Here is a 20688-nt window from a genome sequence, read left to right as displayed (position 1 = left end):
TGGCCTGACTAGGGTCTTGTACAAGGACAAAACAGTACGCCTCGTCTTATACTCTAAAAGAAGAGAGAGAAAACAGGGAATTATAGACCAGTTAGCCTGACAGCGGTAGTGGGGAAAATGCTGGAATCAATTATTAAAGATGTAATAGCAGCGTACTTGGAAATCAGTGACAGGATCGGTCCAAGTCAGCATGGATTTATAAAAGGGAAATCATGTTTGACAAATCTTCGAGAATTTTTTGAGGATGTAACTAGTAGAGTGGACAAGGGAGAAACAGTGGATGTGGTGTATTTTGACTTTCAAAAGGCTTTTGACAAGGTCCCACACGAGATTAATTAGTATGCAAAATTAAGGCACATGGGATTGGGGGTAATGTATTGACGTGGATAGAGAACTGGTTGGCAGACAGGAAGCGAAGAGTAGGAATAAACTGGTCCTTTTCAGAATGGCAGGCAGTGACTAGTGGGGTACTGCAAGATTCAGTGCTGGGACCCCAGCTATTTACAATATATATATTAATGATTTAGACGAAGGAATTGAATGTAATATCTCCTAGGTTGCAGATGACACTAAGCTGGGTGGCAGTGTGAGCTGTGAGGAGGATGCTAAGAGGTTGCAGGGTGACTTGGATAGGTTAGTGGGCAAATGCATGGCAGATGTAGTATAATGTGGATAAGTGTGAGGTTATCCACTTTGGTGGCAAAAACAGGAAGGCAGATTATTATCTGAATGATGACAGATTAGTAAAAGGGGAGGTGCAACGAGACCTGGGTGACATGGTACATCAGTCATTGAAAGTTGGCATACAGGTACAGCAGGCAGTGAAGAAGGCAAATGGCATATTTAGGACCGAGATGAGAAACCTTTTCACCCAGGGAATTGTGAACCTGTGGAATTCTCTACCACAGAAAGTTGTTGAGTCCAGTTCGTTGGATATACTCAAAAGGGAGTTAGATGTGGCCCTTACGCCTAAAGGGATCAGGGGGTATGGAGGAAGGCAGGAATGGGGTACTGAAGTTGCATGATCAGCCATGATCATATTGAATGGTGGTGCAGGCTCGAAGGGCCGAATGGCCTGCTCCTGCACCTATTTTCTATGTTTCTATATAACACCCTATTTGCTCCAGCTATCGCTGCATAGCATTGCTCGTGTACCTTTAAGGATGCACTGGAATGTCCAAGTGTTTTCTATCTCCACCATCTTTAATGCCTTTCCGTGGAGGCATATGAATGTTGAGCCCACATGTGTAACATCTTTTTCCAGTGATGAGCCCAATCTCCCAACACATTAAGATCTGCCTGAATCAGACAAGCATCGTCTAGGGTTCCAACACTCACACAGATCTGGGTATCTTGGAAATATATCGCTGTTTCTTCATTGTTACTAGATCAAAATCCTCGACCTCCCTACCTAACTGCACTGTGGGTGCACCTTCAACACATGGACTGCAGCGGCTCAAGAAGGTGACCCACGCCAGCTTCTCAAGGGCAACTAACGATGGGCAATAAATGCTGGTCTTGCCATTGGTGCCCATATCCCCAGAATGAATTTTTTTTTAAGTTCCACACTATGATGTTGAATCTTGCCACCTTGAGGACAACCAGGGCTGGGTAATAAATACTGCCTTATTACCATTGACCACATCACTAGAAAACATTTATACAATTGATATATTTGCTTTCGGCTGCAATTATGTTACAGGTACTAGTTTAATTACATAGAATCCACAGCATAGAAACAGGCCCAACTGATCTATGCTGGTGTATATGCTTCTCACCAGCCTCCTCCCACCCTACTTCATCTCACCCTATCAGCATCCTCTTCTATTCCTTTCTCCCTCATGTACTTATCCAGCTTCTGCTTAAATGCATCTACGCTATCACTTTCACTGCTCCATGGGCAGCAAGTTTCACATTCTAACCACCCTCTGGGGAAATAAATTTCTCCTGAATTCCCTATTGGATTTATTAGTGACGATCTTATATTTATGACCCCTAGTTTTGGATTCCCCCACAAGTGTAAACATCTTTATGTCTACCCTTTCAAACCCCTCCATAATTTTAAAGACCTCTATTAGGTCACCAGCATTCCCTGCGGCAAGGGAAAATAGGCCCTTAAGCACTCTCAACATCTCTGCTCACTGGCATCCAAATGTCAGCTAAATGTTAAATTGATTGGCTAGTTGAACTGCCAGGGAGTTTTTTTAAAGATGGACTATGCACCAGTTGTTTTTATATATGAACAGGACTGGAGCAGTGTGCAAGTACCTCCTCAAGGCGCACTCTACTTGCCTAAACTCATCAGGGAATTATATTACATGTTTTACAAATGCAAAACAGATTTGACTTCACCTTGATACAAAAAGGTGTCCTTTTGTACACCGAAACTTGTGCTGTTCACATTTGCCTTGATACTTCACTCGAGTGATTTCCTGTTATCAGAGGGCACCTTGTGCCCCAATTTTTTTTTAAAGTGGGGAAAACAAAAGGTATTACATGGAGTTCTGGATTAAGGGATAAACACTGTAAATGGAAGGGTAGAATAAATTGTTTTGGAAAATAATGGGGTTGGGGCCTCCTGGGGCTTGGCCTGATCGCCGTTGATGGGTCAGAGAGGAATATTTGACAGAGGATTCCTAAATTGGCTACAAACCTCTGGTACTTTTGCCCCTCCCAAGAGGTGGGAAGGGAGGCGTTGTAAAAGGGGATGGGATCAGTTGGAGGATGGGGTGAACATGTGTGGGCTTGATACATAAATGTAAACAGTTGCCCTTGACATCAAGGCAGCATTTGACCGATTGTGGCATCAGAGACCTAGTAAAATGGAAGTTAGAGAATCAGCATAAACTCTCCACTGGCTGGAGTCATACCTAACACAAAGGAAGATGGTTGTGGTTGTTGGAGGTCAATTGTCCCAGCCCAGGACATCACTGCAGGAGTTCCTTAGGGCAGTGTCTTCAGCTGCTTCATCAATGACCTTCCCTCCATCATAAGGGCAGAAGTGGGGATGTTCGCTGATGACTGCACAGTGTTCAGTTCCATTCGCAACGCCTCAGATAATGAAGCAGTCCATGCCCACATACAGCAAGACCTGGACGACATTCAGGTTTGGGCTGATAAGTGGCAAGTAACATTCGTGCCACACAAGTGCCAGGCAATGATTATCTCCAACAAGCGAGAGTCTAACCACCTACCCTTGATATTCAATGACATTACCATCACCGAATCCCCCACCATCAACATCCTGGGTTTCACCATTGACCAGAAACTTAACTGGACCAGCCACATAAATACTGTGGCAACAAGAGCGGGCCAGAGGCTGGGTATTCTGTGGCAAGTGTCTCACCTCCTGACTCCCCAAAGCCTTTCTACCTTCTACAAGGCATAAGTCAGGAATGTGATGGAATACTTGCCTGGATGAGTGCAGCTCCAACAACACTCAAGCAGCTCAACACCATCCAGGAAAAAGTAGCCTGCTTGATTGGCACCCCATCCACTACCTTCAACATTCACTCCCTCCACCACCGGCGCACCATGGCTGCAGTGTGTACCATCTACAAGATGCACTGCAGCAACTCGCCAAGGCTTTTCCCACAGCATCTCCCAAACCCATGAAGTTTACCACCTAGAAGGACATGGGCAGCAGGAGCATGGGAACACCATCACCTCCATGTTCCCCTCCAAGTTACACACCATCCTGACATACAACTATATCGACCGTTCCTTCATCATTACTGGATCAGAATCTGGAACTCCTCCCTAACAGCACTGTGGGAGCACCTTCACCACACGGACTGCAGCGGTTCAAGAAGGCGGCTCACCACCACCTTCTCAAGGGCGATTAGGGATGGGCAATAAATGCTGGCCTACCCAGCGACACCCACATTCCGGAACAAATATTTTAAAAGGTTCATAAAAAGCATCATTTCAACATACCACAATCAAATATTTCACCTTTAACAATGTCCATGGGTGACTTTTAATAGGTGCACAAAAATCGTTGCCACTCTTAAAAAGTGTCAAATAAAGGGGATTTGCCGATTATATACCTGATTAAATATCTCTCTACATTAACTGTCATCAAAGTATATTGCTACACCTGGTGGAGTTGCAACAAAATCTTTCGTTTATCCAAGTGTGTTATTTAATAACCCAGACATCCTGCTGTAATTAGTGTAATTACGGGTATGCAAATCAAACAATAAGGTGTTACCTAAAGGTGCTCGTGAAGGAATGGGCTTGTTCGGTTCCTAAGAATTCCGTTCAAACTAGTAGCTCACCGAATTACAAGTTTCAAATGAGCATGCTTAATCCTGCAGAAGGTGTAATTTCATTTGATACTGTCTTGAAGTTCCAACTGTCTTGTGGCTCAGTGGGCAGCACACTCGCCTCTGAGTCAGAAGGTTGTGGGTTCAAGTCTCACTCCAGGGACTTGAGCACATAAATCTAGGCTGACACTCCAGTGCAATGCTGAAGGAGCGCTGTACTTTGGAGGTGCTGTCTTTCGGATGAGATGTTAAACCGAGGCCCCATCTACTCTCAAATGGAAGTAAAAGATTCCATGATACTATTTCGAAGAAGAGCAGGGGAGTTATCCCCGGTGTCCTGGCCAATATTTATCCCTCAATCAACATAACAAAAGAAAACAGATTCATCATCATAGGCAGCCCCTCAGAGTCGCGATGACTTGCTTCCACTCTAAAAGTGAGTTCTCAGGCGACTGTACAGTCCAATGCAGGACCTACAGTCTCTGTCACAGTGATTGAAGGAAGGGGTGGGTAGGGAGCCTGGGTTGCCGCACGCTCCTTCCGCTGTCTACGCTTGCTTTCTGCACGCTCTTGGCGTTGGGACTCGAGGTGCTCAGCGCCCTCCTGGATGCTTTTCCTCCACTTTGGCCAGGGACTCCCAGGTGTTGGTGGGGGTGTTGCATTTTATCAAGAAGGCTTTGAGGGTGTCCTTGTAACGTTTCCTCTGCCCACCTGGGGCTCACTTGCCGTGTCGAAACTCCACGTAGAGCGCTTGCTTTGGGAGTCTCGTGTTGGGCATGCGGACGATGTGGCTGCCCAATGGAGCTGATCAGCGTGGTCAATGCTTCGATGACAAAAGAAAACAGATTATCTGGTCATTATCATGTTGCTGTTTGTGAGACTGCCGCATTTCCTACATTACAACAGTGACTACACTCCAAAAGTACTTCATTGGCTGTAAAGCGCTTTGAGACGTCCGGTGGTGGTGAACGCTGCTATGTAAATGCAAGTCTTTCTAATATTATCCATAGATGGATTATGACCTATGCAGTAAAACTTTGCCTAATAAATGCACAATGGCTTTCCTCAAGTGGGGCACTTTAATGCAACCAGGACAAGTTGCCTAACAAAAGGTTCATGTGCAATTCAAGTTACTATTTTAGATATGAGAAATAGAAGTATAAAATCATAGCTAATTGGTGGCAAGCTGAAATTGTTGTATTTGAAAGAAAGAATGATTTACGTTTATATAGAGCCTTTCACAAACTCAGGATGTCCAAAAGCGTTTCACAGCCAACTAAGTACTTTTGAAGCGTTGTCACTGTTGTAATGTAGGAAACGCAGCAGCCAATTTGCACACAGCAAGGTGATAATGATCAGATGATCTGCTTTAGTGATGTTGGTTAATGGACAAATATTGCCCAGGGAGAGCCCTCCTGCAGAATAGTGCCATGGGATCCTTTACGTCCTTCCGAGAGGGCAAATGGGGCCTCAGTTTAACATCTCATCCGAAAGATGGCACCTCCGACAGTGCAGCACTCCCTTAGTACTACATTGGAGTGTCAGCCTAAATTAGGTGCTCAGGTCTCTGGCGTGGGGCTGGAACCAGCAACCTTCTGACGCAAAGGGGCAAGAGCGCTATCCACTGTCACAGCTGACACCTGTGATATGACTTGTTCTTTACTCCCTTTGAGGAAGCATCCAGCCTGAGTTTATGACCACAACCTGATGGGGAGAAGAGATGGCGGGGTGGGGTGGGGGGGAGAAAAGATGGCGGGGGACGGGGACGGGGGGGAAGAGATGGTGGGGGGAGAGATGGCGGGGGTGAGAAGAGATGGTGGGGCGGGGACAGATGGCGGTTCTCTTTCCCCCAGTCTCTCTCCCTCTTCTCCCCTCTCCCCCAGTCTCTCTCCCTCTTCCCCCCACTCCCCCAGTCTCTCTCTCCCCCAGTCTCTCCTGCTCCTAATTCTTATGTTCTGATGTGCAATGGTCACCATACGTTAAAAAAATCCACGCACAGGCATCTTCCACCCCCTCAACTGGAGTTCAGGACCTGGAACATCGGGTCCTTCATTGAAACATCTGTGAACTCATGTGGAAGCAAGTCATCCTCACTCGAGGGACCGTCTATGAATGAATGAATGCGCTCTTGAACTGAAGAGTGCCTGCAGAATGGTGTTCCGTGCACTTCAGAGGAGGAATACACCCACGGTCTGCTCAACTGAAGGGTTGCTGGGACAACCAGCTCACCCCATTGCATAATCAGTCTCGCGATTACATGGGCGTTGGCTAACCAGTGGCCCTTCTTCAGGTGTGAGCCAAGGCAATGACTGCTGGCAGGCTATTCAGTTGCGGAAATCATCACAACCGAGCCCAGTGCTGTACAGGCATCATCCAGCAGGGGGCAGCAGATTGCAAATCAAAAGCAGGAAATCTGGGTAACCTTTTTTCTGTTTGTAAGGTTTTTATTTTAAGTGCCAGCTGAACTGAATTAGTAGCACTCTTACCTCCAAGTTAGTAGTTTTTAGGTTCAAGTTAGAAAGACTTGGATTTATATAGCGCTTTTCACAACCACCAGACGTCTCAAAGCGCTTTACAGCCAATTAAGTACTTTTGGAGTGTAGTCACTGTTGTAATGTGGGATACGTGGCAGCCAATTTGCACACAGCAAGCTCCCACAAACAGCAATGTGATAATGACCAGATAATCTGTTTTTGTGATGTTGATTGAGGGATAAATATTGGCCAGGATACCGGGGATAACTCCCCTGCTCTTCAAAATAGTGCCGTGGGATCTTTTACGTCCACCTGAGAGGGCAAACGGGGCCTCGGTTTAACGGCTCATCCAAAAGACGGCACTTCCGACAGTGCAGCACTCCCTCAGCTCTGCACTGGAGTGTCAGCCTAGATTTATGTGCTCAGGTCCCTGGCATGGGACTTGAACCCACGACCTTCTGACTCGGGCGAGAGTGCTACCCACTGAGCCACAGCTGACACTTATTAAGCACATATTTGAGGCAAACATTTCAGTGGAGTACTGAGGGAGTGCTGCATTGTTGGAGGTGCCGTCTTTCAGATGAGACTAGAAGTGGAGGTCCCATCTACTTGCTCAGATAAAAAAATCCCATGGCGCTGTTTGAGAAAGAGCAGTGGAATTTTTCCAGTGTCCTGGCTAACATTAATTGGCTGCCATGGTTCCTACATTACATTAGTGACTACACTCCAAAAAGTACTTCATTGGCTGCTAAAGCACTTTCGGACACCCTGAGCTCATGAAAGGCGCTATATAAATGCAAGTCTTTCTAAACCAAGATCAGTAAAGGCAGATGGACCTGGTCATTTATTCATCTGCTGTTTCTGGGACCCTGCTATGTGCAAATTAGCTGCCATGTATAACAAGTGACTAGACTGTGGAAATAATGCATTGGTTGTAAAATAATTTTGAAATGTCCTCAGGGTGGTATATAAATTCAAGTTCTTAATTTGTACGCTTATTTTTCTTTTCCCCATTCATGTACGATTCCTTGGTGTGTTCATTTTCCTCCTTCCTCAAGTTAAGGGCGCACCCTGCTCGCAACACCTCTCCCGACGGCTGGGTTGATTAGCAATCAGCGTGTGCAGGGATTACAATTGAAACACGTGTCTTACACCACTCAGGCCTATTATCCTTAATAATTAATAACCCATTTAAATGATGCTGGTAATGGACAGTTCTCTCAATTGCCCCTAGAGGGCACCTTGAGGTCATGGAAGAATGTGGAGCTGTAAACGATGATCTCTTTGTGTCTGTTGGCAGGATAAGGCGCATTACCGACAGACAAGATCCCAAGAACTGCCCGAACAAAGGAAGTGCACGAATGGGTAGTTTGTTTCATTATAACTGTAAATAATTTAATTTTTATTCTTTTTTTCCCTTTTTTGCAACTGTTGCTCACCCTTTTGTTGCGTCCAAAACTTGGACAGGTCTTGGGATACGGAAGGGGCAGTCATGGGTTTAAGCTCTGCTGGGATTGGTGAAAATTAATTAAAAATATTAATCTCGATAATTAATCCCTCCATGTCATGAGAGATCATCATCATAGGCAGTCCCTCGGAATCGAGGAAGACTTGCTTCCACTCTTAAATGAGTCCTTTGGTGGCTGTACAGATATACCATCAACGATGTCGCCACAAGATCCTGCAAATCCCCTGGGAGGACAGGCGCACCAACATCAGCGTCCTCGTCCAGGCTAATATCCCCAGTATTGAAGCACTGACCACACTCGATTAGCTTCGCTGGGCAGGCCACATAGGTCGCATGCCAGATACGAGACTCCCTAAGCAAATGCTCTATGCGGAGCTCCTTCATGGTAAATGAGCCAAAGGTGGGCAGTGGAAACGTTACAAGGAGACCCTTAAAGACTCCCTGGTAAATTGCGACATCACCACTGACACCTGGGAGACTCCGGCCGCAGACCGCCCGAGATGGAGAAAGTGCATCCGGGAGGGCGTTGAGCTCCTTGAGTCTCAACGCAAAGAGCGTGAAGAGGTCAAGCGCAGGCAGCGGAAGGAGTGTGCGGCAAACCAGCCCCACCCAACGCTTCCCTCGACGAATGTCTGTCCCACTTGTAACAGGGTCTGTGGCTCTTGTATTGGACTGTTCAGCCACCAGAGAACTCACTTTGGAAGTGGAAGCAAGTCTTCCTCGATTCCGAGGGAATGCCCATGATGATGATGGTACAGTCCAATACGAGAACCACAGTCCCTGTCACAGGTGGGACAGACAGTCGTTGAGGGAAGGGGTGGGTGGGACTGGTTTGCCGCACGCTCCTTCCACTGCCTGCGCTTGGTTTCTGCATGCTCTCGGCGATGAGACTCGAGGTGCTCAGCGTCCTCCCGGATGCACTTCCTCCACTTAAGGCGGTCTTTAGCCAAGGACTCCCAGGTGTCGGTGGGGATGTTGCACTTTATCAGGGAGGCTTTGAGGGTGTCCTTGTAACGTTTCCTTTGCCCACCTTTGGCTCGTTTGCCGTGAAGGAGTTCCAAGTAGAGAGCCTGCATTGGGAGTCTCGTGTTTGGCATACGGACTAGGTGGCCCGCCCAACAGCTGATCAAGTGTCCAGTGAAAGGTACAATGGAAACTCGACTGTGCCTGTAATCTTGATTACCCGTCAAATTTTCACCAGTGTCTGAGGTTTGGATCAGCGGGCCTCAGAATTTTATCTTATTGTTCTTTTAACGTTTAGTTTGCAATAAAAGAGACATTGACGAGTTGACTTATTGGGGAATTCTCAATGATTCTGCCACTAGTCATGGTCTGCTGGGAGTGCCCTTCCTTCATGATGGGTTCCAACGGGAGTGGAAAATCTGGGTTTTTATTTTTTAAATCAGATCTTGTTGGCGTCTGGTTTACATCTTGGAAATTTCCAGACAGCCGCTTCCCGAGCTGGGTGGGTGGCATTTCCCACTTCCCAGCAACCTCTCCTCTTTCGCCAAGGAACATTCTCTGGCAGATAGATTCAACGATAGATTCACAGCGCCCTAGATTCATCAGAGAACGCCTTCCCTCCGTCTTCTCATTGCCTCCCCCCCTCCCACGACCTGGCTTGGCCGAGATAGTGAACTCGCCCATATGCAGGTTGTGCTGCCACAAGCTCCGTTGCAGTAATACCCGCCCTCCTGTATGGCTCAGAGACATGGACCATGTACAGTAGACACCTCAAGTCGCTGGAGAAATACCACCAACAATGTCTCCGCAAGATCCTACAGATCCCCTGGGAGGACAGACGCACCAACATTAGTGTCCTCGACCAGGCCAACATCCCCAGCATTGAAGCACTGACCACACTCGATCAGCTCCTCTGGGCAGGCCACATTGTCCTCATGCCAGCCATGAGACTCCCAAAGCAAGCGCTCTACTCGGAGCTCCTTCACGGCAAATGAGCCAAAGGTGGGCAGCGGAAACACTACAAGGATACCCTCGAAACCTCCTTGATAAAGTGCAACATCCCCACTGACACCTGGGAGTCCCTGGCCAAAGACCGCCCTAAGTGGAGGAAGTGCATCCGGGAGGGCGCTGAGCACCTCGAGTCTCATCGCCGAGAACATGCAGAAACCAAGCGCAGGCAGTGGAAAGAGCGTGCGGCAAACCTGTCCCACCCTCCTTTACCCTCAACGACTATCTGTCCCACCTGTGACAGGGACTGTGGCTCTCGTATCGGACCGTTCAGCCACCCAAGGACTCATTTTAAGAGTGGAAGCAAGTCTTCCTCGATTCCGAGCGACTGCCTATGATGATGATGATGGGTGTGGCAGTCGCCAGCTCCAATGTACTGTGTCCTGGAGCAAGAGAACGCTGATTTATGTCTTCATTTTCCCAAGTAGCAAATTGAAGCCAGCAGTTAGATCGCAGGGAGGGAGGGGTGGGGAGGTGAGGGCATCTCCTACTGGCCAGTTGCAGCATTTGGCATTGGCACCTCCCATCGGCATTTCCTGCCTGACACCTCGGTTTGAGGTTGGTTCGTGGTGGGTGTAATGAGCGAAGAGGACAAAATGAGTAAAATTCCTCTTTGGAACAGAGGAGGCTGAGAGGAGACCTGATTGAGGTGTATAAAATTATGAGGGGCCTGGATAGAGTAGATAGGAAGGACCTGTTTCCCTTGGCAGAGGGGTCAACAACCAGGGGGCATAGATTTAAAGAAATTTTGGGGAGGTTTAGAGGAGATAGGAAGGGAAAATGTCTTCACCCAGAGGGTGGTGGGGGTCTGGAACTCGCTGCCTGAAAGGGTGGTAGAGTCAGAAACCCTCACCACATTTAAAAAATACTTGGATGTGCACTTATAGTGCTGTAACCTACAGGGCTACGGACCAAGAGCTGGAAAGTGGGATTAGGCTGGGTAGCTGTTTGTCGGCCGGTGCAGACACGATGGGCCGAAATGGCCTCCTTCTGTGCTGTAAATTTCTATGATTCTATGATAACAAAAGGGGAAGTCGGATTTTGAGTACCACTATCGTGAGCTTTACTGCCAGTGGCTGATTGCCTTGTATAGATTGCTAAAAGTCAAAGAGGGTTCCAAGATTAATACACAAATAGTTGAAAGCATATTTTGCGCATACGTAATTATTTATCCTCAATTACGGAGACAGTTTGGCTTCAGCGGCGATTGTTGTTGGCTCTTGGAGGCAGACACAAGTTTGTCGAGTTGGTCCCCAGTCAATAAAGTGTGAAGCCTTGAGACACGCTCTTGGGTTCAAGGCACTAGAAGGACTGGTGCTGCAGTCACCGACAATCTCACACAGGCAACACTTGTTGGTGCAAATCTCATCGCCCCCAAGACTTCAGTCAAATTCCCAGCTCTAGTCCCCGTAGTGAGCCGGGGATCAAGGCAATGAGGCCCAAAGTGGAGTTGGACTTAATTCTGAATCAAACGCCCACTTGCAGCATGGGTCTGTAATGGATCCGTTGGTCAGGATCACGGCCAGGACCACGAACTTTTGAAGGCATCCGAAACGGAGGAGGACACTCCATAGACCCTCGCAGTTGACAGTGTCAAAGGCCTTTGTAAGGTCGAAGAAGGCCATGTATAAGGGCTGGTGCTGTTCCCTGCATTTTTCCTACAGCTATCGCGCTGCAAAAATCATGTCCATTGTGCCCCATAGGGGACGAAATCCGCACTGTGACTCCGGGAGGAGCTTCTCGACCACAACAGCATGCCAGACACGAGACTCCCAAAGCAAGCGCTCTACTCGGAACTCCTTCACAGCAAACGAGCCAAAGGTGGGCAGAGGAAACGTTACACGGACACCCTCAAAGCCTCCCTGATAAAGTGCAACATCCCCACCGACACCTGGGAGTCCCTGGCCATAGACCTCCCTAAGTGGAGGAAGTGCATCCGGGAGGGCGCTGAGCACCTCGAGTCTCATCGCCGAGAGCATGCAGAAATCAAGCGCAGGCAGTGGAAGGAGCGTGCGGCAAACCTGTCCCACCCACCCCTTCCCTCAACGACTGTCTGTCCCACCTGTGACAGGGACTGTGGTTCTCGTATTGGACTGTTCAGCCACCTAAGGACTCATTTTTAGAGTGGAAGCAAGTCTTCCTCGATTCCGAGGGACTGCCTATGATGATGACGATGATGAATAAATCGCATGGGTAAGGCCGTGCCAATTCAGCCAACGTGACGTCGATACCTCTGCTGTTGCGACGAATGGGATTGCCAGCTCTTGGCTCACTTTCAATGTCCCTCAACGCCATTTGCCATAAGGTGCTGTGGGCCGTCAGGTATGAATGACTCTTCCCATTTCTGACTCTCTCCCATTTTCCCTCCCCCTCATGGGGAGGCACTGCAGTCTTTACTCAGCTGCTCCGATTAAGCTTACATTTGTCGCTCAGAGCCTCGAATAAAATGGCAATTAAAACTGTATAACAATGGATACCAGTTGGGTGCATTATTCTGCATGACTGAGGTAAAATGGAATTGCGTTAACATGGGATTTCAGGTAAAATAGCCTGCTCTCCTTCCTGGCTTTTCCTCTGGTCCATGGGCCCCATGCATGACTTTATTAGTAAGTCTTATTGCACTATCAAATCCAGTGCATAACAAATCTGTAACATCTGTTCTTTGTAATAAATCCTTTCCCACCCAAGCACTTCGCAGAAAAGCTTATTTTGCTCTGGGAATTTTTCCAGAAAAGTGAGAGAAAAAAAGTCACGGCAGTCTATGAGTGAAATGTAACCAATCCAATACATTATTTATTACATGACATAAATCAGTGCAGCGAAATAAGTTCATAATTTTTTGTGGGAGTGAAATCAGAATATTTTGTAAAGTAGCTGGAAAAACCACTTTGAAATATTTCCATGAAAATAGCACGGTTTATGGATTTGATGTTAAATGTCACATTTTTCCTGCTTGCCGATCCAGCTTGTACTCAGAGGCAACAGTGCTCATCAGTATCATATTTAGGCAAGAGTAAAATGAATAACAGAAGTCAGCCAGTGGCTCAGTGGGTAGCACTCCAGAGCCACTCCAGAGACTTGAGCACAAAAATCTAGGCAGACACTCCAGTGAGCGGCCCCCGGCCTGCAAGCACCATCGGAGCAGGCCGGGGAGTGGAAGGAGCAGTGTGGCAGTGTACCACTCCAGGGAGCAGCACGTGCTGGAGCAGGAGAGCAGCGGCGGTGAAGAGGGATGTCACCAAGGTCCAGGTCGGTGATTGGAGCGTGGGCAGGTACAGCAGGAGCGACGAGATCGGGGCGAATGAGCGGCGAGAGATCGTAGAGGGACGTGATCGGGGCCCAGGAGAGGCGCGAGTTCGGGGCCCAGAAGAGCTGAGGGCCCAGGGGCAGCACGGGCCAGCCTACACTGTGATATGTGTGCGCACTAGGTCTGGTTTACCCTTGCCACTGGACCAAGACCTAGCTCTGTCAAGCCCGTGTGGTGGCTGGTGTGCAACGGCCACCACACGTTAAAAAAATCCACGCCCAGGCATCTTCCACCATTCAGAATGTAGTTCAGGATCAGGAATATTAGGTCCTTCATTGAAACACCTGTGAACTTCTTGACTCAAGTCATCCTCGACTCGAGGGACTGCCTATGATGATGATGATGATGAGTGCTGAGGGAGTGAAATTTTCAGATGAGTTGTTAAACCATCTCAGGAGGATGTAAAAAGTCTCACGGCACTATTGTGAAGCTGAGCAGATGACTTCCACATCCTGGCCAATATTTATCCCTCAACCAATCATCACCAAACCAGATTATCTGCTCATTATCACAATGCTGTTTGTGGGAGCTTGCTGTGTGCAAATGGTCTGCTGCGTTTCTTATGTTACAACAGTGACTACACTCCAAAAGTACTTCATTGGCTGTGAAGCGCTTTGAGATACCCGGTGGTCGTGAAAGGCTCTATAGAAATGCAAGTCTTTCTTATGCTATATTGGGTCATAGTTTCCTTAGAATGATAAAATCATAGAACGGTTACAGCACAGAAGGCGGCCATTCGGCCCGTCGAGCCCGTGCCGGCTCTCTGCAAGGGCACCTCAGCTAGTCCCACTCCCCCGCCCTTTCCCCGTAGCCCGGCAAATCATTTTCCTTCAGGAACTTATCCAATTCCCTTTTGAAAGCCGTGATTGAGTCTCCCTCCACCTCCCTCTCAGGCCGTGCATTCCACCCACATCCGAAAAATGTTTCCCCTCATCTTTCCAATCACCTTAAATCTGTGTTTAAAATCACTTTTCAGAATTTCACTTAAAATAACTTTACATCCATAGTCATGTTCAGAAAGTACCATGAGTGTTCCGTCTGATCTGGAGATGTTTGTATTTTATACGTCTAAAGGCCTTAGAAAGGGTGCAGAGGAGGTTTACCAGGAAGGTACCAGGGATGAGGGACTTCAGTTATGAGGAGAGGTTGGAAAATTCCGGATTGTTCTTCTTGGAACAGAGAATGTTGAGAGACGATCTAATCGAGGTTTTCAACATGATGAAAGGTTTTGATAGAGTGGGTAGAGAAAAACGACTCCCTCTGGCGAGTGGGTCAATAACCTTCATTCTTCCAACTCTGTGTTTCTCCCCCGTCCCTCTAAGCTGCCATCAATGGTACAATCATAAACTACCTTCCTCCCAAACTCTGGAATTGTCTGCCTTGCTACAATTCTCACCACCTTCAGAAATGTCCTTAGACCCTATAGGCCCAAGTTTCGGGCCGCGCCTAGAACGGTGCAGCCCTGACGTGGACGCCCGTTTTTCGCGCCCGAAAGTGCGCCTAAAAAATACTTGCAGATTCTCCGGCTCCCTGCAGGTCCTCTGGAGCTGGGCGCAGCGCAGCACGAGCTGTGGGGGGCGGAGCCAGGTCCCTGCGCTGAAATCAGTGCCGGGACCTCTGCACAGGCGCGCTACAGTGGGCACACATGTGCAGTAGCTCCAGCCGCCCAAAACTGTGTGGGAGGGGCCCATGCACGCTGCCCCTAGCCCTGGCGGAAAGGGCTCACTGGGGCCGTGTGGATCAGGTTGCACCTCCCATGCCCAGCTCCTGCTTCCTCCCATCAGCTGGCTCTCTCAAACCTCCCCCCCCGCCGCCGCCAGCTCCCCCTCCGACTCCCCCCCGACCCGACCCCCGCCTGACCCGAACCCCCCCCCCCCCCCGACCCGACTCCCCTCCTGGACCCAACTCGACTCTCCCCCGCCGACCCGACTCCCGGACCTGACCCGACCTGACTCCCGCGCCCCCTCCCCCCCCCCGCAGACCCGACACGACTCTCACTCCCAGACCCGACCCGACTCCCACTCCCCGGCCCCCCCCACCCCCGGACCCAACCCGACTCCCGCTCCCCCCCCCCCAGACCCGACCCGACTCCTGCTCCCCCCCACCCCAGACCCGACCCGATTCCCGCTCCCCGCCCCCCCACCCACCCCGGACCCAACCCGACTCCCGCTCCCCCCCCCACCAGACCCAACCCGACTCCCGCTCCCCCCCCAGACCCGACCCGACTCCCGCTCCCCTCCCCGACTCCCGCTTCCTTCCCCCTGACCCTATCCGACCCCCGCTCCCCTCCCCGACCCGACTCCTGCTCCCTTCCCCCTGACCCGACCCGACTCCCGCTCCCCCCCCTCCCCCCGCAGGACCTGACCCGACCCCCGGTCACCTACCTTTAACTCCGGTGCTGGGGGTGGGCCCCGCCCGAAGTCCGGGCCCGTTCAGCCTCCCTCTCCTCTCCCCCTCCTTCTCTCCTCTCTCCTCTCCCCCATCCCCCCCCTCCCCCTCCCCCCCTCTCCCCCCCCTCCCCCCCCTTCTCCCCCTCCCTCCCTCTCCCTCCCCCTCCCTCTCTCCCTCCCTCTCCCCCTCCCACTCTCCCTCCCTCTCTCCCTCGCCCTCTCCCCATCCCCCCCCCTCCACCCCCCTCCTCCCCCTCCCCTCGCTGTCAGAAACACAGACACTGACAGACAGAGAGTGAGAGAGACACACACAGCCAGACAGAGAGAGACACACACACTGGGGGGGCCCGTCCCAGCACGCTGTTGGAGGGCTCCCGGTGCTGCAGTCGGTAAGTAAAAAATGTTTTATTTATTGATTTTTAAATTTTTAAATTTTTAATTAATTTTTTTTGATTGATTTATTAGTTGATTTATTGATGTATTTATCATTTATTATTGATGATGGCTCTTTATTTGTAAAACTAAAGTGTTTAATGTTTGTAAACTTCCCTTTAAACCCCCCCCCCCCACCGCAATTCCCTACGCCTGATTTGTAACCTACGCCTGATTTTCTAAGTGTAGGCAAGGTTTCTCTGAGCGTACAAAAATCTACACTTACTCCATTCTAAGTTAGTGTGGAGTAAGTTTTCACTGCCTAAAGTTTCAAAACGGGCGTAAGTGGACGGACACGCCCCCTTTTGAAAAAAAAATCTGTTCCAAACTGAAACTGTTCTAACTGACTAGAACTGGAGCAAACTAAATGCCGAGAATTGCAATTTCTAAGATACTCCATTCTAAACCAGTTGCTCCAAAAAAACAGGAGTAACTCAGGCCGAAACTTGGCCCCTATGTCTCTGCCCATGCCGTTGACGATCTTCCCTAACTCCTGCTCTACTCCTACTTGGATCTAACTTCCAACTGTCTAGTGCCTGTCCTGTTAGACACCCATTTACATTTGGGTTGTTGTTGCTTTTGTTGTATATTTTTGAAATTGTTGTTGTAGTATCACCATGACTGAGATGTCACTAATTCTATGAATGTTCTTAGTAGTCAACCTGGGGAAATCAGTGTAAAACGAGACTGGGCAGCAAAGAAAGGAGTACAATATTGTCACTTTGTCTTTAGTCAGTACGATCTTCATCATTCCCACTTCAGGAGAAGCAGGACCTCAAGAGCAGAGTCTTACAGAACAGTACGAGGCGATAGCACAGACGTTTTGATAGAGTAGATAGAGAAAAACGATTCCCTCTGGCGAGTGGGTCAATAACTAGAGGTCATGGATTCAAAATCATCGGCGAAAGATCTAGAGGGGAGATGAGGAGAAATGTTTTCACTCAGGGAGTTGTGGGGATCTGGAACGCTCGACCTGAAAAGGCGGTGGGAACTGATTCCATCAATAATGTTAAAAGGGTGTTGGACAGGTGCTGGAGGGCGAGGAACTTACAGGGTTACGGGCAAAAAGCGGGGATTGTGGGACTAAGCATGACAAAGAGATGGCACAGGCACCAGAGGCCAAATGGCCTCCTTCTGCGCTGTAACTTTCTATGATTGGCAGTTATGTGTATGTTAATTAAATTGGCTGAGCAATAAAGAAGACTTGTTTTTAAGCCTTGCAAGGATTGCTGCAGACTGAAGTCAACAAAAAAACAATCAATCAAGATCGGGAAACCCTGTCAGGTTTTTTATTCCAATTGGAGCGGGGTTACCTCCCTTGGCCACTCTTCATAACTAACTCAGTTCAGACCTGTTACCATCCTTTGAATACTCTCTAATGTTTCTATATTCCCAGAACTGGACTCGAACTGAAAGAAAGGAAGAAGTTGCAATTGTAACCAGTAGCATCCTCAGAATGACTCAAAGCACTTTATGGACATTGAAGTACTTTTGGCATGTGGTCACTGTTGTAATGTGGGAAAAGCAGCAGTCAATTTGCACAGAGAAGAGTCCTACAAATACAGGCAACTCTCGATTATCCGGGTCCCTCGGGGATTGGGCTATGCCGGGTAAACGATTTCTCCGTTAGAGCGATTAACATTATGAAGTTAAAACCCGATGTCTTCCCGGGCCGAAATTTTAAATCCCATTACAACAGTTTCCCGCTGGATCCGTGTGCGGATAATCGCAAGTTGCCTGTAGTAAGGAGATAATCACCAGGTAAGTCGTGTCAGTGGCGTTGATTGAGGGATAAATCCAGGACACCAGGAGTACTCCCCTGCTCATCGTCAAGTGATCCTGGGAGAGGTTTTATATTTACCTTGAGCGGGCCTCGGTTTAACATTGCATCCAAAGGACAGCACCTCTGACAATGCAGTATTCCATCAGTATTGCATTGAACCGTCTAGATTATGTGCTCATGTCTCTCGTGTGGGGCTTGAACCCATGACCTCTGACTCAGGCACAAGAGTGCAACCATGAAATAAGGTCAATACCTAATTGTGGTTTTATCAAGGCTTTAGAATATCAGCACTTATTCCATGTACTTACAGTCTGTGGCTCTACCTGTACACTCTATGATTTCAACGTTTCAGTAACTAGAACAGTCAAATCTAGTTTTTCCTGCTGCACCTTATACAAGAACAGTCCTATCACTGTACAATTGCAATAAAATATATTCCCTTGCATTTCTCATTGAGAAATATCCTGTAACAAAGGCTTTATGGGAAAATGCTATGCTATAATAACATAAGAACATAAGAAATAGGAGCAGGAGTGGGCCATTTGGCCCCTCGAGCCTGCTCCGCCATTTAATAAGATCATGGCTGATCTTCTACCGCATGGAAAATCAGCCATGATCGTATTGAATGGCGGAGCAGGCTCGAGGGGCCAAGTGGCCTTTCTCCTGCTCCTATTTCTTATTTTCTTGTGTAACTCCACTTTCCCGCTCTATCCCCACATATCCCTTGTTCCCTTAGTATCCAAAAATATATCGCTCTGAGCATCCATGAGTAAGCGGTATCAGCCATAAGCATTTACCTGTTGACTAGTTTCATGGGGCCAGATCTTGCTGCCAAAATAACGGTGAGGATTAATGGCGCTCGCATTGTTTAGGCGCAAGTGCTACAGCAACTTCAAGCAAGGGGCGGATGCGCGGTTAAATGCCAATATCCAAAGGTTGCTGTCTGAGTTGCGCCACTCTGCCATTAGTTTCACGGAAACAGCATCTCGCCGTTGCCTCACCACTGAAATGCTTTGAATGGCGTGAAGTTGCTGTATTTGCGCGGAAGATACGGACTCAACTGAAAGAGGCTGCCGTCTCGCGCAGTGAATGGCGATGTGCTAAATTCCTTCAAGCGAGAGCTGGACCTGTTTCTGGCTGGGCCTGTTACAGAAGGGTAGGTACTGCAGGGAATCCAGGGCCAGAGTGATCTCCTGGACTAGTTTCGATTGCCGAGATGGGTTAGAGAGGAACTTCCCAGATTTTATTCCCCCCATCTTGGCCTGAAGTTTTTATCTGTTTTTTTCACTTCTCTAAGATCACATGATTTTGGGAGGGGTGGAGAGTGTGTATATATATATATATATATATATAGTGATACACAAGGTATCATGATTGTGGGGGATAGGCAGGGTGGGGAAGAGGGTCTTTACAGAGAGCAGGTACAGCAGGCGGTGAAGAAGACAAATGGCATGTTGGCCTTCATAGCGAGAAGATTTAAGAATAGGAGCAGGGAGATCTTATTGCAGTTATACAGGGCCTTGGTGAGGCCCCACCTGGAATATTGTGTACAGTTTTGGTCTCCTAATCTGAGGAAGGACATTCTTGCTATTGAGGGAGTGCAGCGAAGGTTCACCAGACTGATTCCCGGGATGGCAGGACTGACATATGAGGAAAGACTGGATCGACTAGGCTTATATTCACTGGAATTTCAAAGAATCAGAGGGGATCTCATAGAAACAGATAAAATTCTGACGGGATTGGACAGGTTAGATGCAGGAAGAATGTCCCGATGTTGGGGAAGTCCAGAACCAGGAGTCACAGTCTAAAGATAAGAGGTAAGCCATTTGGGACCGAGATGAGGAGAAACTTCTTCACTCAGAGAATTGTGAACCTGTGGAATTCTCTACCAAAGAGAGTTGTTGAGGCCAGTTCATTAGATATATTCAAAAGGGAGTTAGATGTGGGCCTTACGGCTAAAGGAATCAGGGGGTATGGAGAGAACGCAGAAATGGGGTACTGAAGTTGCATGATCAGCTATGATCATATTGAATGGTGGTGCAGGCTCGAAGGGCCAAATGGCCTACTCCTGCATCTATTTTCGATGTTTCTATGTTTATCTGTCTGTCATTGTTCGTATGTTCGAAAACTCACCACAGAAAGTTAAGTGTTTTCATTTCAAGTCTAAGTACTCTTTTCATGACATGATAAGTGTTAATTACTACCAATAAACCTCTCAGGCACTGAAAATGAACTATTACACGTGTGGCGTCTCATTCCTTCGGGTATTGCTGTTGAAAATTTTTTTTTTTTTCTTTCTGTCTCTTTTTCCTTTCTCTTTTAATCCAATCTTTCTTTTCTTCTCATTATTTCTCTTTGTGAACGTGATTTGGCAATGAATTCACCCAGTCTAATTTCCTTCTCAGTCCTTGTGCTGTTTATTTCACAATCCTCATTGATTACGGGGATACACAGTTGCTTGACCTGCTCACTCAGGTTCCAGAGGCCCAGTTTCCCTCGCTGCGACGCTATTCAACTCGCACTTCCAGCAACTTACCACGTAAAAAATGTAAAAACCTAAATGTGCAAAGCCAGTCTAACTAACGGCAGACACCA

This window comes from Pristiophorus japonicus, chromosome 6 (assembly GCF_044704955.1).
Source record: "Pristiophorus japonicus isolate sPriJap1 chromosome 6, sPriJap1.hap1, whole genome shotgun sequence".
Taxonomy (NCBI): Eukaryota; Metazoa; Chordata; class Chondrichthyes; family Pristiophoridae; genus Pristiophorus; species Pristiophorus japonicus.
The sequence above is the reverse complement of the archived record's forward strand: the minus strand, read 5'-3'. Positions refer to the sequence as shown.